General features: G+C 36.3%; 1 protein-coding gene across 3 annotated transcripts in view; it reads right to left on the reverse strand.

Moving 5' to 3' along the window:
* The window catches only part of HMCN1 (hemicentin 1), a 464,969-nt gene that overhangs the window by 321,594 nt on the left and 129,572 nt on the right, over nt 1–13,803 (reverse strand). The window lies entirely within an intron of this gene.

Genomic DNA, 13,803 nt, shown 5'->3' on the forward strand with positions numbered 1-13,803 from the left:
CTGTGATTTCTAAAAATTCCATTTGTTTATAATAGCATTTTCTACAAGCCAAATTATGGAAACAGCCCAAGTGGCCAATGACTGATGAATGGATAATGGATGTGATACATATATACAATGGAGTATTACTAAGTCATCAAAAGAATGAAATATTCCCACTTGCAATGACATGGATGGAGCAAGAAAGGATTATGCTAAGCAAAATAAGTCAGAGAAAGACAAATACCATATGATTTCACTCATATATGGAATTTAAGAAACAAAACAAATTAAAATTTTTAGTGAAAATACCTTAACTCTTTTCCGTTATTTTAAAAATAATATATACTATTTTAAAAATAAACCACATAAAAGAAAAATATTAAAATTATCTAGAATTATACTATACAGTGATTGCCATTAACACATTTGGGTATGACTTTCCCATTTTTTTACAGAAATATGTATATATATGTAAATAAGTATCTTGTGGGCAGCCCAGGTAGCTCAGCGGTTTAGCGCTGCCTTCAGCCCATGGTGTGATCCCGGAGACCCAGGATTGAGTCCCATGTCGGGCTCCCTGCATGGAGCCTGCTTCTCCCTCTGCCTGTGTCTCTGCCTCTGTGTGTGTGTGTGTGTGTGTGTGTGTCATGAATAAATAAATAAAAATTTTTTTAAAAAGCATAAAAAAATAAATTCTTAAAAAAATAACTATCTTGTGAAATATAGAATTTTAATAAACATCATTTGCAGCAATAATTTATTTTGCTTTTATTATTTAAATTTTATTATCATATTAAGTTTAATTTATTAATTTAATAGATATTACTTGAATGAACAATGGCCAAATTTTCATAACAGGTTCACTAATTCCTGAAAACTTTCTTCCTACTTACAAAATCTAATTTTCAAATTTTAAATGGTTTAACCCTCCATGTGTCTTCTTTTCTAAGTTCATAATTTAAAAAGGTGACAAAATAATCCAATAATGTAAATTTTTAAAGTAAATACAGTATCCGTGCCTATTTAAAATTATAATTAAGAATTTTGAAAGGGCTTTTTTCCATTTTCTCTATTCATTCACTTCCACCAAAACTGTTTAAATTATATGGTAAATGACCTCAAGATACTTTTTTTTCCCCTGGGGGCTTTAGCAAGAAAGAGAAAAGCCATTTATGATTTTTTGTCACAAAGCCAAATCATGACCAAAATGTTACAAGGGAGCTCTTAAAAGTAGCTCATACCATCTCTCAAAAGATTTTGCATTTATCACTCACCCTATTACAGTTGGTTCATTCTAGGAATGCATAAAGAAACCTGGAAAATATATGAAGCATGGAGTCTTAGCTTCATGTATTTATCCCAGCTAATAAATTTCTTAAATAAAACTTCCATTACTTTGACTCTTAACTCTTCCATCTCCTTTTTGCTACTGCAGAATAAAAAGCAAAAGTTAGCCTGTCCCTGATGAATGTTTTTATTTATGTTAAACCAAGTCCAAATAAGGATAAATCACGACATGTATTTAGCATTTACAATCTAATATCTTCATAGAACTGCTTACCACTTCATTAGATATGCCTACTATTTTCAAAGTTGTCTGTTGATTTGTAGTACACAAAAATATTGAAAATAAGGTCTTGAATTTTCTTCATTCTTGGTACATGAAATCCCTTAAACTGCTTAATTCATATGTGTTCTCCAAAGGTATTAAGCCACTTTTTAATTGATATAATTATTTCTGTCAAAAGATATTAACCAAGTATTTTCCTGAAGCATTAAAATAATATTGACTGTGTTTAGTACAAAAGTTATGACTTTTTCTTTCAGAAGAATAGTGATCATATAGCAGAATTCCTGGATAGGCAATTTAGAAAAGAAAATTAGAAAATTACATAAGCTCTTCTATGTTGAGACAATAACAACAGCCAGTTAACCTTGAACCAGATTATTTAATTATCATAAATAAAGGAAAATACTAGCAGTAGGGACCTCTTGATCTGTAGAAAAGATTTAATAGTCAGACATTTTTATTTTTCCCCATCTGTGATAGACAAAAAACTGACCTTTGGTCATCTGGGCACACAAATTTCTTGGTCGACTAGACCAATTGCCCTAGATGTTCAGGAGTCTTTGGGGAAAGAAAAGACTATGATTCCAAAATTCTTTTTTCCAAGATTCAAAACTAGGTCCCTTTCAAAATGCTTTGGGCACATGATCTCACTTGATTTTTACACACCAAAAATTCTTGTTACGTACGTCTTTAATAATTCCTGGATTAGATACTGAAATATAATTGCTTTCTTAATGATTTAAAATCTTTACAAAATACAGTATTTTTTGAAACAATAGGTATATAACCTCTTAAATGTGTTAGTTCTCTTGTTCTTTTTGAATTCCTAGAAGATTATATATACTCTAGTGTGTATATGTGTGTGTGTGTAGAAAGAAAGAGGAAGGCATGCTTATTATTTCGCCATAGACACATGCCTTCTTTAAATAAGTTTTATTTTTTTAAAGATTTTATTTATTTATTCATGAGATACACAGAGAGAGAGAGGCAGAGACAGAGGCAGAGACACAGGCAGAGGGAGAAGCAGGCTCCATGCAGGGAGCCGGAAGTGGGACTCGATCCCAGGACCCCAGGACCAGGCCCTGGGCTGAAGGCAGTGTTAAACCACCAAGACACCCAGGCTGCCCAACCAGCAGATGAACTCTTAAAAGAGACTGTGACTTCAGTGACTATCAAGTTATTTCAGTTTAAAATATCAAACACCTGAGACATTTTCCTCTCAATTCAAATTTTTAATTTCTACCATAACTCCAGCAAATATAAAGACCAAACGCTGGAAATGGCTAGATAATTTCTTTCAAGCCAGTGTGAATTTGAATAAATTTTTCAAAGACTTTGAGATTGACACTATAATGACACTATAATGTTTTGTAATTGACTGACTCCATTAAAACTGACATCTCATCATCAAAATCAACATTTTATTTCAACTTCCAATCAAAATAGAGTCAGTTAAGAAAAAGGGTATATTTCTTTTTCTATTGTTCCAGTTCTATTGACTGCATGAAACCTAATGTCTACCATTTGCCTTTATTTTTTTTTTAAGATTTTATTTATTTATTCATGAGAGGCAGAGGGAGAAGCAGGCTCTATGCAGGGAGCCCAATGTGGGACTCGATCCCAGGTCCCCAGGATCAGGCCCTGGGCTGAAGGTGACACTAAACCGCCGAGCCACCTGGGCTGCCCTACCATTTGCCTTTAAACAACATTCTTCTTTTCTTTTCAGAAATATTCTTTCGTGCATTTATATAAGCCTCTTTCTCCTTTTTAGTATTTTAGGGAGAAGGTTTAGTAAGTGATCTCCATTCTGTTTCCTAAATTTTATGGACAAGTAATACCAGGGGTCAAATATGATTGTTTTATGAAAGAGTGTGGGATAACACTCTCACATTGAAACCTACATTTCATAGGCAGTGAGTTTTCATTTTGTAAATATGACTCCCACCACCCACATAGAACACTATGGTTTATAACTAGTCCTTCAAACAGTTCCCCAAACCAATACATGAAACGCTGAAATGGAAGATAGTCATTCTCATTTTTTACAGACTTATCCTTTTAAACAATGCAGTCTCCACTTCCCATTCCTCACTGTTTCGCAGGACAGAAGAGCTCTGCTTTACTCTTGGTAACTTCTGCCTAAACTAAGATGCTATTGAGAAGAGTGATTTTCTTCCTCCACTTGCAAAGAATATTACATACTATGCACAATGTAAATCACATTTTAAAATATTGTTCACATGCTTAGAGGTCTATGAGTGATAATTTTTAAACAATAAATTAAGTATTTATGTTTTATTTATTCTAAACAAAAATTATACACGGTTTCATTTAACTGTATTGGTGATCTAATTAGTGACTCCTGGGTGTGAGTGATAAGGTAACTATATGAATGGAGTATTAGAGTTGACAGCATATATTTAGGAGGATAACATGTCAATCTTTGGGTAATAAAGAAAGAAAGCATTAGGGAACTAAGATAAATATTCCTTTTTTGGTGGGTTTGTGGATGTAAGACTTCATATTATTTTAAGGTTTGAGCCCGATTTCTCCACTTCATTTTCACCATTTAATTAAGTGATTTCAAAGAAGGAATAAGTGAAAACATTTATGCATTGTTTTCAAACATTTCCTATAGCTTTCTAGAATGTTATATTTGTCTCTGATACATTTTCACATTTCAGAGGAAACACCTGTTTCTACTTATTTTCAAGGTCAGCAGTAAGGTTATGTTTTTGAAATAATGTCTGGAGTGAAACTCAGAAGAGGGAAAAACAAAATGGCAGATGCCTTATTCCAGAATATTAATTGTTCAAAATTCTGGGTTTCAGAGTCTCATCATTGAGCTTGTATACACAAAGCTCTTGGTCTGAATTCTAGTCATAAGGGGTCTTTGGCCAAAGCAGCAGAAAAGGGCTTTACTGAATTCACACCCCAGTAAGGTTTACAGTCTTTCTAATATCATTATTAAAGAGTGAAAATGAGTATAAAACTAGCAAAAGAAATATATCCAGTAATCTCTCATCTATGAGGCACTTTGTTGCCAAGATGTTAAGATTTTTTATGGAATGGGTGTGTAAGACTATTACTTCACATACTATCATCTGATCCAGTCATTCCCCTTTGGTATTTATACAAAAGAAATGAAAGCATATGTCCATGCAAAGACCTGTACATGAACAATTATAGCAGCTTTATTTGTAATAGCCAAATGCTAGAAACAATACAAATGTCCACTACCAGGTGAATGGACAAACTTTGGTATATCCATAAAATAGAATATTACCCAGGAATAACAAGAATGAACTACTGTTAAACACTAAAATATAGTTGAATCTTGGGGCACCTGGGTGGCTCAGTCGGTTGGGCATCTGGGTGGGTTCAGGTCATGATCCTAGGTTCTGGGATGGAGCCATGTGGGGCATTCGACTCAGTGGGGATTCTCTTGTCCTTCTCCCTCTGTTCCTCCCCTAAACTCATGCTTACATGCAATCACTCAGAGATTAATAAAATCTTTAAAAATAAAAAAAAAATAAAATATAGATAAACTTAAAATAATTATTCTGAGTGGAGTAAGCCAGACCAAAAAGGGGTACATACTGTATGAATTCATTTATATAACATTTTAAAAAATGCAAACTAATCTGTAATGATAGAAAGGCCAGTGGTTGCCTAGGGGTGGGTCATACAGAAAGGGGCAGAAAGGAGTGACAAGAGACATAAGAAAACTTTTGAGAGTGACAGATATGTTCTTTACTTTGACTGTGTGAGGATTACAGATGTCATAACTTATTAAATGGGGATGCTTTACTCATGTTCAGTGTATTATATGCCAATTATGCCTCAATAAAATTTAAATAAACTGTCCTGGGCTTTACCTACTTCTACTGAAATATCTAGTGAGTTTGACTCCTCCTTCTCACTGGAAATTCCTTAGTGGAAAAAATAAAGGTGTTTTCTTCATCTTAGAATCTCGATTACTATCATACACAGAAGAGAGGATCGTGTTTTCCTCCAAAAGAACCTCCAGGACTTGACTATTGCTCAGTCTAGGACACTTCTGAGATCCAAATCACCTCCCTCTCTTTCCCTGCAGGGGCACCCAGGGACACTCCCTACTTTTGTCTCCTCTCTGTAGCTGCAATTACACAATCTGACTCCAGGAGGACTGGCAGGGGAATGAAACTGACTCTCTTGGAACTTCGCATAGAATGTTTATTATAGTAGTAGCAGTAGTGCTTTATCAGTCACTAATATGGTTAAATGAAGCCATGTGTACTTTATGTTTCCATCTGTTTAATTAAAACAAAAAAAAATTATGTATTGGCCATAGGCCTATGAGGCTTAGAGAAATGAACTGAGCATAGCATCTGGCAATAAGAAACATTCTGTAAGGGTTACTTATATTATTAAGATTATTATTGACATTATTATATTCATAAAATAAGCAGTTTAACCCTTTTAACATTTTATTGTGATGTGATAATATGAAAAATGACAAATACAAGGAAATTGTAAAAGTTCAAGAATCTTACAAAAGTCTACAGTAGTTCTGAGTCCACTCTCCTTCAGACACTTATTTGTAAAGTGGGGCTCACCAAAATACCTCTTTCCTTCTGAGCACTCTGTAGGGTAAGAGTATTCCCAGGATCTCTTTGCCAAAGGAACCATTCCTTTCCTAAGAACCTGCAGGCTAGGTGATTTCCATTCTCCTGGGTCTCCATTCAGCTCACTATAGGTATTTCTTATTTTATTTAAACCTCATAACAGTCCTAGAAAGTAATTAATATGCCTGTTTTCACATGAAGAAACAGTCTCAGAGAAGTTATATAAAACTACATAAAGCTAAAGATGGACAAAAGATGGATAAAGAAGATGTGGTCTCTTGGGATCCCTGGGTGGCGCAGCGGTTTGGCGCCTGCCTTTGGCCCAGGGCACGATCCTGGAGACCCGGGATCGAATCCCACATCAGGCTCCTAGTGCATGGAGCCTGCTTCTCCCTCTGCCTGTGTCTCTGCCTCTCTCTCTCTCTCTGTGACTATCATAAAAAAAAAAAAAATTAAAAAAAAAGAAGATGTGGTCTCTATATACAATGGAATATTACTCAGCCATTAGAAATGATGAACACCCACCATTTGCTTCAATGTGGATGGAATTGGAGGGTATTATGCTGAGTGAAGTAAGTCAATCGGAGAAGGACAGACATTATACGGTATCATTCTTTCGGGGAATATAAAAATTAGTCAAAGGGATTAATGGGGAAAAGGGAGAAAACAAGTGAGAAATATCAGAGAGGGTGACAGAACATGAGAGAGTCCTAACTCTGGGAAACGAACAAGGGGTAGCAGAAGGGGAGGTGGGGGGGATGAGGTGACTGGGTGGCGGGCACTGAGGGGGGCACTTGACGGGATGAGCACTGGGTGTTACACTATATATTGGCAAATTGAACTCCAATAAAAAAATATATTAAAAAAATAAAAATAAAGCTAAAGATGGAAAGTCATTCAAACCCTGGTCTCCCTATTCTAAAGCCCCAGAATCTCCCATTATAGAATGCTGCCTTTGGCCATCTTGGCACAGATGGACCCTCTTTGTTTTAGGGAAAATTCTTTTTTTTTTATATTTATTTATTTATTTATTCATGATAGACACAGAGAGGGAGAGAGAGAGAGAGGCAGAGACACAGGCAGAGGGAGAAGCAGGCCTCACGCCAGGAGCCGGACACAGGACTTGATCCTGGGACTCCAGGATTGTGCCCTGGGCCAAAGGCAGGCGCCAACCCGCCGAGCCACCCAGGGATCCCCTAGGGAAAATTCTAAAAGAGGCTGCTGGAATATTTTGACTAACGTGTATCACTAAATAAAAATATTAGCAGTTAATATATACCGATAAGTGCTAAACGCAACAGCCATCTGAGGTACATACTATCACTCTCCCCATTTTATAGATGAGGAAACTGAGACAGAAAAGACAGGCAACTTGTCTAAAGACATATGGCTCGGATATAAGCCATGGTCCGAGGCTTAGAGCCTTAACTACCACACAATACCGCTTGTGATGAATATTTTCATTTTGCCCCTCTAGATCCATTCTCTACCCTTGTGTATTAGGCTCTGTGCCCTGGGACACTGACCTTTATGAACTACTTCAATAGGGCTCCTTGGTCTCCAAGCTTCCAGTTAGATTGAAGAAAGTGAAAAGGCATCAGGAAATGAAAAGCCATCGGGAATTGAAAGGGATGCGGAAAGTGGGGGTGGATATTTGTTCCTCTGGCTCTGTTCCTCCAGAGCTGCAATTTGCCCATCACATGCCATCAGCTCTCATGAGCCCTGAGCTTGGTCTCCTGGGTACTGGTCCAAGCTCTCTCTTCCATTGTTGCTGGATCTTGGGGATTCAGCATCCTCTGCTGGCTGCCCTTAGCCCTTCCCACATCTTGCTAAACTATTATTCATTAATAGTTCATTCTATTTTGCCCCTGTTGAGTGAGCTACCCATTTTCTGCCCAGATGACTGCTGACACCCTGCCTCTGCATGAGACTGCATCATTCTTTTATTATTCCTAGAGTAAAAATTCTGGGATGACCTCCCCTCTCCTCTTGATTTTGTAAGAAAATGATAATAAGCTCCCAGAGCATGTAGACTTTAAGCAGCTGTTGGGACAGTTTGGGTTTGGACCTGAGATTCCTAATGTCCTAGACTTTCAACTCTCTGCCACTCATTCAAAGAAAGAAGAAAGTATTTCAGTGCCTTTTCAGTCCCTGATAAAATATAGTAAATTTATTTTTTTTTAAGATTTATATATTTATTTTAGAGAATAGGGGCAGAGGGAGAGGGAGAAAGAGAATCCTAAGCAGGCTCCCCACCCAGGGCAGAACACAGGGCTTGATCTCAAGATCCTAAGATCATAACCTGAACTAAAACCACGAGTCAAGGCCTGACCAAGACACCATCCAGGAGCCCCGAGGATAGTAAATTTAGATCAGATGCTCAAGTCTATTATTAAGAGAAAGAGAGGACAGGGGAAAATGGGGTTTTCAGTTTTTTTACTTGAAAAAATACACATAAAAAAACAAATGGTAGTATCTTTTTCAAAGTTTCATTATGTCCTGGTAGTACTACTGAAACTTCCAAATTTGCTTAATCTTCTGTGGTTTGTGCTATTGTCTTATCAAGGAAGAAACTGAAGAACAGAGGAGGTAAATAACCCACCCATGGTCATGAATCTAATGAGTGGTAGAACTGGTTCAAACTCAGAGATATCCCCTGTCTACTTTCACCGCAATGGCAGTTAGGATCCCAAGGAACGGAGGGTATGCTCTGGTCTCCATGGTCCTCCTTGAGTGAAGTGTCTGGCTGCTTGAGTTGCTTGGGTTGTCTTCATCAGCTATCATCACCTTGTACTGTCATTACATCCCCTCTCCTACCTCTAGACTCCTTAAAGACAGGGACAGCACCTTGTTGGCCTCTGCTGTCCCCATCGATTAGAGTGATGGCTAGCATCAAATACCACAAACATTCATTGAACAAATTAAGGAGGCTGAAATCTCTAATTTTACTGATAAAACTACAACCTCTTAAGAGGTTAATATCCAAAATATATAAAGAATTTATATGACTTAACACTAAAACAGTAAGTAATCTGATTAAACAATGGGCAGAGGACCAGAATAGAACATTTTCCAAAGATGACCAATAGGTACATGAATAAGTCTCAACATCATTAATCATCAGGGAAATGCAAATCAAAACCACACTGAGTTATCACTTCCTACCAGTCAGAATGACAAGAGATAACAAGTGCTGGCAAGGATGTGGAGAAAAAGAACCCATGTGAACTGCTGGTAGGAATGCAAACTGATGCAGCCACTGTGAAAACAGTATGGAGGTTCCTCAAAAAATTAAAAATAGAAATATGATATGATACAGTAATTCCACTACTGGACCCAAAGAAAATAAAAACACTAACTCAAACAAAATATATGTATCCCTATGTTTATTGCAGCATTATTTACAATAGTCAAGATATGAAAATAACCCAGGTGTTCATCAACAGATGAACGAATAAAGAAGATGTCATATGCTATATATATATATAATATATATATATATATATATATATAACTCAGTCATTAAGAAAAAAAGAATGAGATCTTGTCATTTGCAACAACATAGATGGACCTTGGGGATATAATGCTAAGTGAAATAAGTTAGCAGTTGAGCGTCTGCCTCAGACTCAGGATGTGATCCCAGGATCCAGGATTGAGTCCTGCATTGGGCTCCCTGCAGGGAGCCTGCTTCTCCTTCTGCCTATGTTTCTGCCTCTCTCTCTGTGTGTCTCTCATCAATAAATAAATAAATCTTAAAAAAAAAAAAGATTTATTGAGAGACTTCTAAGTATCATCATTTACCTCCTTTAAAATTAGAAATTATTTGACAATTATTCCTTTACTTAATAAAACTTATTTCTGATATAATAACACAGCCCACTATGCAGCATTACTTACAAGTGAGAAATAACACCAATCCCTACAGCTAATATGTCCAGGTGGAAGGTTCTTTCAGAGGGGGAAGGGCAATTGGAAGGGAATGTTTGTAGACAGGAGTTGGGAGAGGTAAGGAGAAAGAATGAAGAAACTCAGAACAAGTATATTATCCAACTAACAATGGATCTTTTGTGCTAGCTTCTTTGATGTAAGAATATAACATCTGTGGGTAACTTTAAGATTTCAAAGTTGGACTTTTCTTATACCTAAGAAGTATTAACTAGATCCATTGATAGTAACTCAGTTTACAAAGAAATGGAGGAGTAAAGTTTTTAGTTCCTTTTCCAACTTCAAAGATGAATTATTTAAGTACATTCTTGAGATTGTCTTAACTTGTGTTTCCAAAATGTAATACCATACGATGATTTACAGACCACCGATGCCTGGCCAAATAATTTCTTCACTTTTTTATGTTAAATAAAGATGAAAGATATCATACTTAATTATTATTTTTTAAAAAAACAGGAAGAAAGGGGAAACTTCAAGTTATCTCAAGAGAGTTGATACAAAATATACCCTACTAGGAAACTGATGAACTAGGTTAAGAGGACACAGTGTATGCAATACTACACAATTTCCTTTAGAAATAGATGTAAAATCACTCTTGAGTAAAATGAAAGGACTCAGAACACGTATGGCTTCCCTGCACTTCTCACATCTGTTAAATGTGTAACTATCACTATACCATCTGTTTTTCCTAGAGTTTATGTTTATATAAAAAGAAAATTTTGAGCAGTGAGAAAAAAAATGGCCAAATTATATGCTAAAAATTTTGCAAATCCAATTTTAACATTGTCTCTCTAGTTTTTGTTAACAAAATCTTCCACTGTCGTAGCTTTTTTTAGGGGAAACATTGGCTTATACAGTTTCCAGTACCCCCCTAACAATATATTTTCTCACACAGGAAACAAGAAAACCATCTCTCCAGCCTTTTCCCATTTGGGTAAATTTATTTCCTAGCAACAGCTAGCCATCTGGTTTCTAACAAACATAGTGGCACATTTTCTCCATTTTGAAAGCAAAATAACAACATTACGAGGATTATAAAAATACTAGTTAACATTTATTAGGCACTTACCCTGTACTGGACCTCATCTGAAACCTGCATTATCTCATTTAATCTTCTAACGACTTTCCAAAATGGATAGTTCTATTATCTCCATGTTACAAATTAGGAAACTGGAGCTAACAGAGACCATGTCACAAAGGAATTCTTATCAGTTAGAATGCATTTATCTTTAGGTAACTAAATGCTCAACTCTAATTGGCATAAGCAAAAACATCATTTCCTTACATCTGGAGGTTTAGCAGTAGGATGTGATTTGAGTGTGGATTTAATCCAAATCCCCCTTATTTTTGTTTAATCCTCAGAACTGTATGAAGATGCCTGCATCAGGTCTGGGATTCACATCAGTATAGGATAATATCTAGAAGAGAACTCTTCCAAGATGCCCCTAGCTAAACTCCTCTTGAGTCTCAGTGGTCCAAAGTACATGAGATGACCTTTCTTGAACTGACTGGTGAAGGAGTTGGAATTGCCATGATTGATAACTAAATTAAAGCTCATTCATATTGGTATTGAACTCCAATTAATAAAACTGGACAATTTTAGGAATGCTTCTCTCTAGTCCTATTCTGCCTAAGCTAAATTTCAAGGTTAAAATATCAGTAGGTTAAATTTCTATTCGAATTTTTGTAAACTGTTCTTGTAAATTATTTGGTAATTGTCATACTTGTTAAAAAATTATTAGGACTATGGGAATGCCTGGGTGGCACAGTCTATTAAGTGTCCAGTTCTTGGTTTCAGCTCCAGTCATGATCTCACAGCCACGAAACAGCCTAGTATGGGGCTCTGTGTTCAGTGCGGATTCTGCTTGAGACTCTCTCTGCTATTCCCCATACCCCCAGTGCTGTCTCTTTCTCTCTCTAAAATAAATAAAATCTTTTTAAAAAGTATTAGGACTATAAAAATTATGCATCACGTCATTTATTTAAAAACTAAAGTGTGGGGTGCCTGGGTGGCTCAGTCAGTTAAGTATTTGACTTTGGACTGGGGTCATGATCTCAGGGGCCTGGGATGGAGACTTACATAGGGCTCCTCACTAAATGGGGAGTCTGTTTGTCTCTCTTCCTCTTCCCTTACCCTACTCAGGCTTTCTCTCTCTTTCTCTCTCTCTCTCTCTCTCAAATAAATAAAAGAAATCTTAAAAAAAAAAAAAAAAACTAAGGTGTGTACCTTTGTAGGGCTTATTTTCTCCATTTAAGACAACAGTATTTTTTTTTTTGACTACAGTATTTTCAATATTGTGTAAGTCAATTTTCCCTGGGTATGTGGATATAAATGGGATTACATTTATGAGACCCACCATGTTATTTTCTAGCTCTAGGGCCCAACTCCTAATTCCTATGATTCTCCTTAAAAGCTCATCCAGTTTGTTTTGGGAAGTTCTAAGTTGTGCCTGACTGCATAGAGGTTTGAACAACTGTTCTTTCAAATGCCCCAGGTGCAAGCCCTGTCTCTTCCTACCTCTTCTCTTTTCTGGTGCCTTCTGCCAGAAACCATCCATGTCCACAGGGCATGGCATCTTTTTCCCCATCTCTCTGCACTGAACACCTCTGTCACTTTTAATCCAGAACCTCACAACACCCTAAGCAGGTGCTTGTTCTCACTGATGCAAGAGAAAATGATGCTCTTCCTCACTTATACCCTACTTTGGGCTGACAATATTGACTGTACCCCAGAATCTTACACCGTTCTAAATTAAAAACAACTTTTGGAGGAAAGCTTTTCCTTCATTCGGGTCAAACACAGCCCTATGCAATGGGACAAGAGATCCAGTTCCCGAGAAAGTTATCACTCTTCCCCAGTGCTTTTCTTCCCAGATTCCCAAATTCTCATGCAAATGTCTATGCAAATAACCTCTAAAGGTTTCCCCTGTAGCTGTCAGACCTTGCCAAGGCCTTTCTGAATCTCTTTGATGGACACAATATGAACTCAAGGCATAACCCCCTTAGGACCATTTCTTCAACAAAAACATTTTTACACTAAAATGACCTTCCAAGTTTGTATATCATGTTAATAAAAATATTTTTACTAGATATTATTCTAGAAATTTGCAACTTCCTTTGAGTTCCACCATGATATAATAATAAGAGGACTTACTGAACCACTTCATTCAAGACACAAAGGAGTCTGTCATAAAATTAATAGAACTTCTATAGATACAATAACCACGTCAATCAAATGTGAATTAGGCCCACAGAAGACCTACTCTTTGTACTGGCATGTTCCTAGAAACGTAAGTGGAAGCCAAATAAGTAAATAAATAAAATGTTATTATCACAATGAGGCCACAAGAAAGTACCAAAAAAGGAGAAAAAAATTGTGACAGAATGACTTCAACACTTCTTTAGAAAATATCAAGATTTTCTTGTATATAAGTTATCAATTTTATTAACATGGAAGTTTTTAGTTAACTATATACAGTTTTTTACTCTTAAAGATCAAACATCATTAGAATTTTGCTCAATAACTTTTTCATATTCTACTTCAGTGAACCATCACACTTTATGTTACCAGCTATCCAAAAGTTGTTCATTAGAAATACAAATTGACCTTCCTAAACAACAAGAACTACAAAAATGTCCGATCCCTACTAAATGAATTTTAAATACATTTATGCTTAAATCTAAATAACATTTCAGTAT

This window comes from Canis aureus, chromosome 6, assembly GCF_053574225.1.
Source record: "Canis aureus isolate CA01 chromosome 6, VMU_Caureus_v.1.0, whole genome shotgun sequence".
Taxonomy (NCBI): domain Eukaryota; kingdom Metazoa; phylum Chordata; class Mammalia; order Carnivora; family Canidae; genus Canis; species Canis aureus.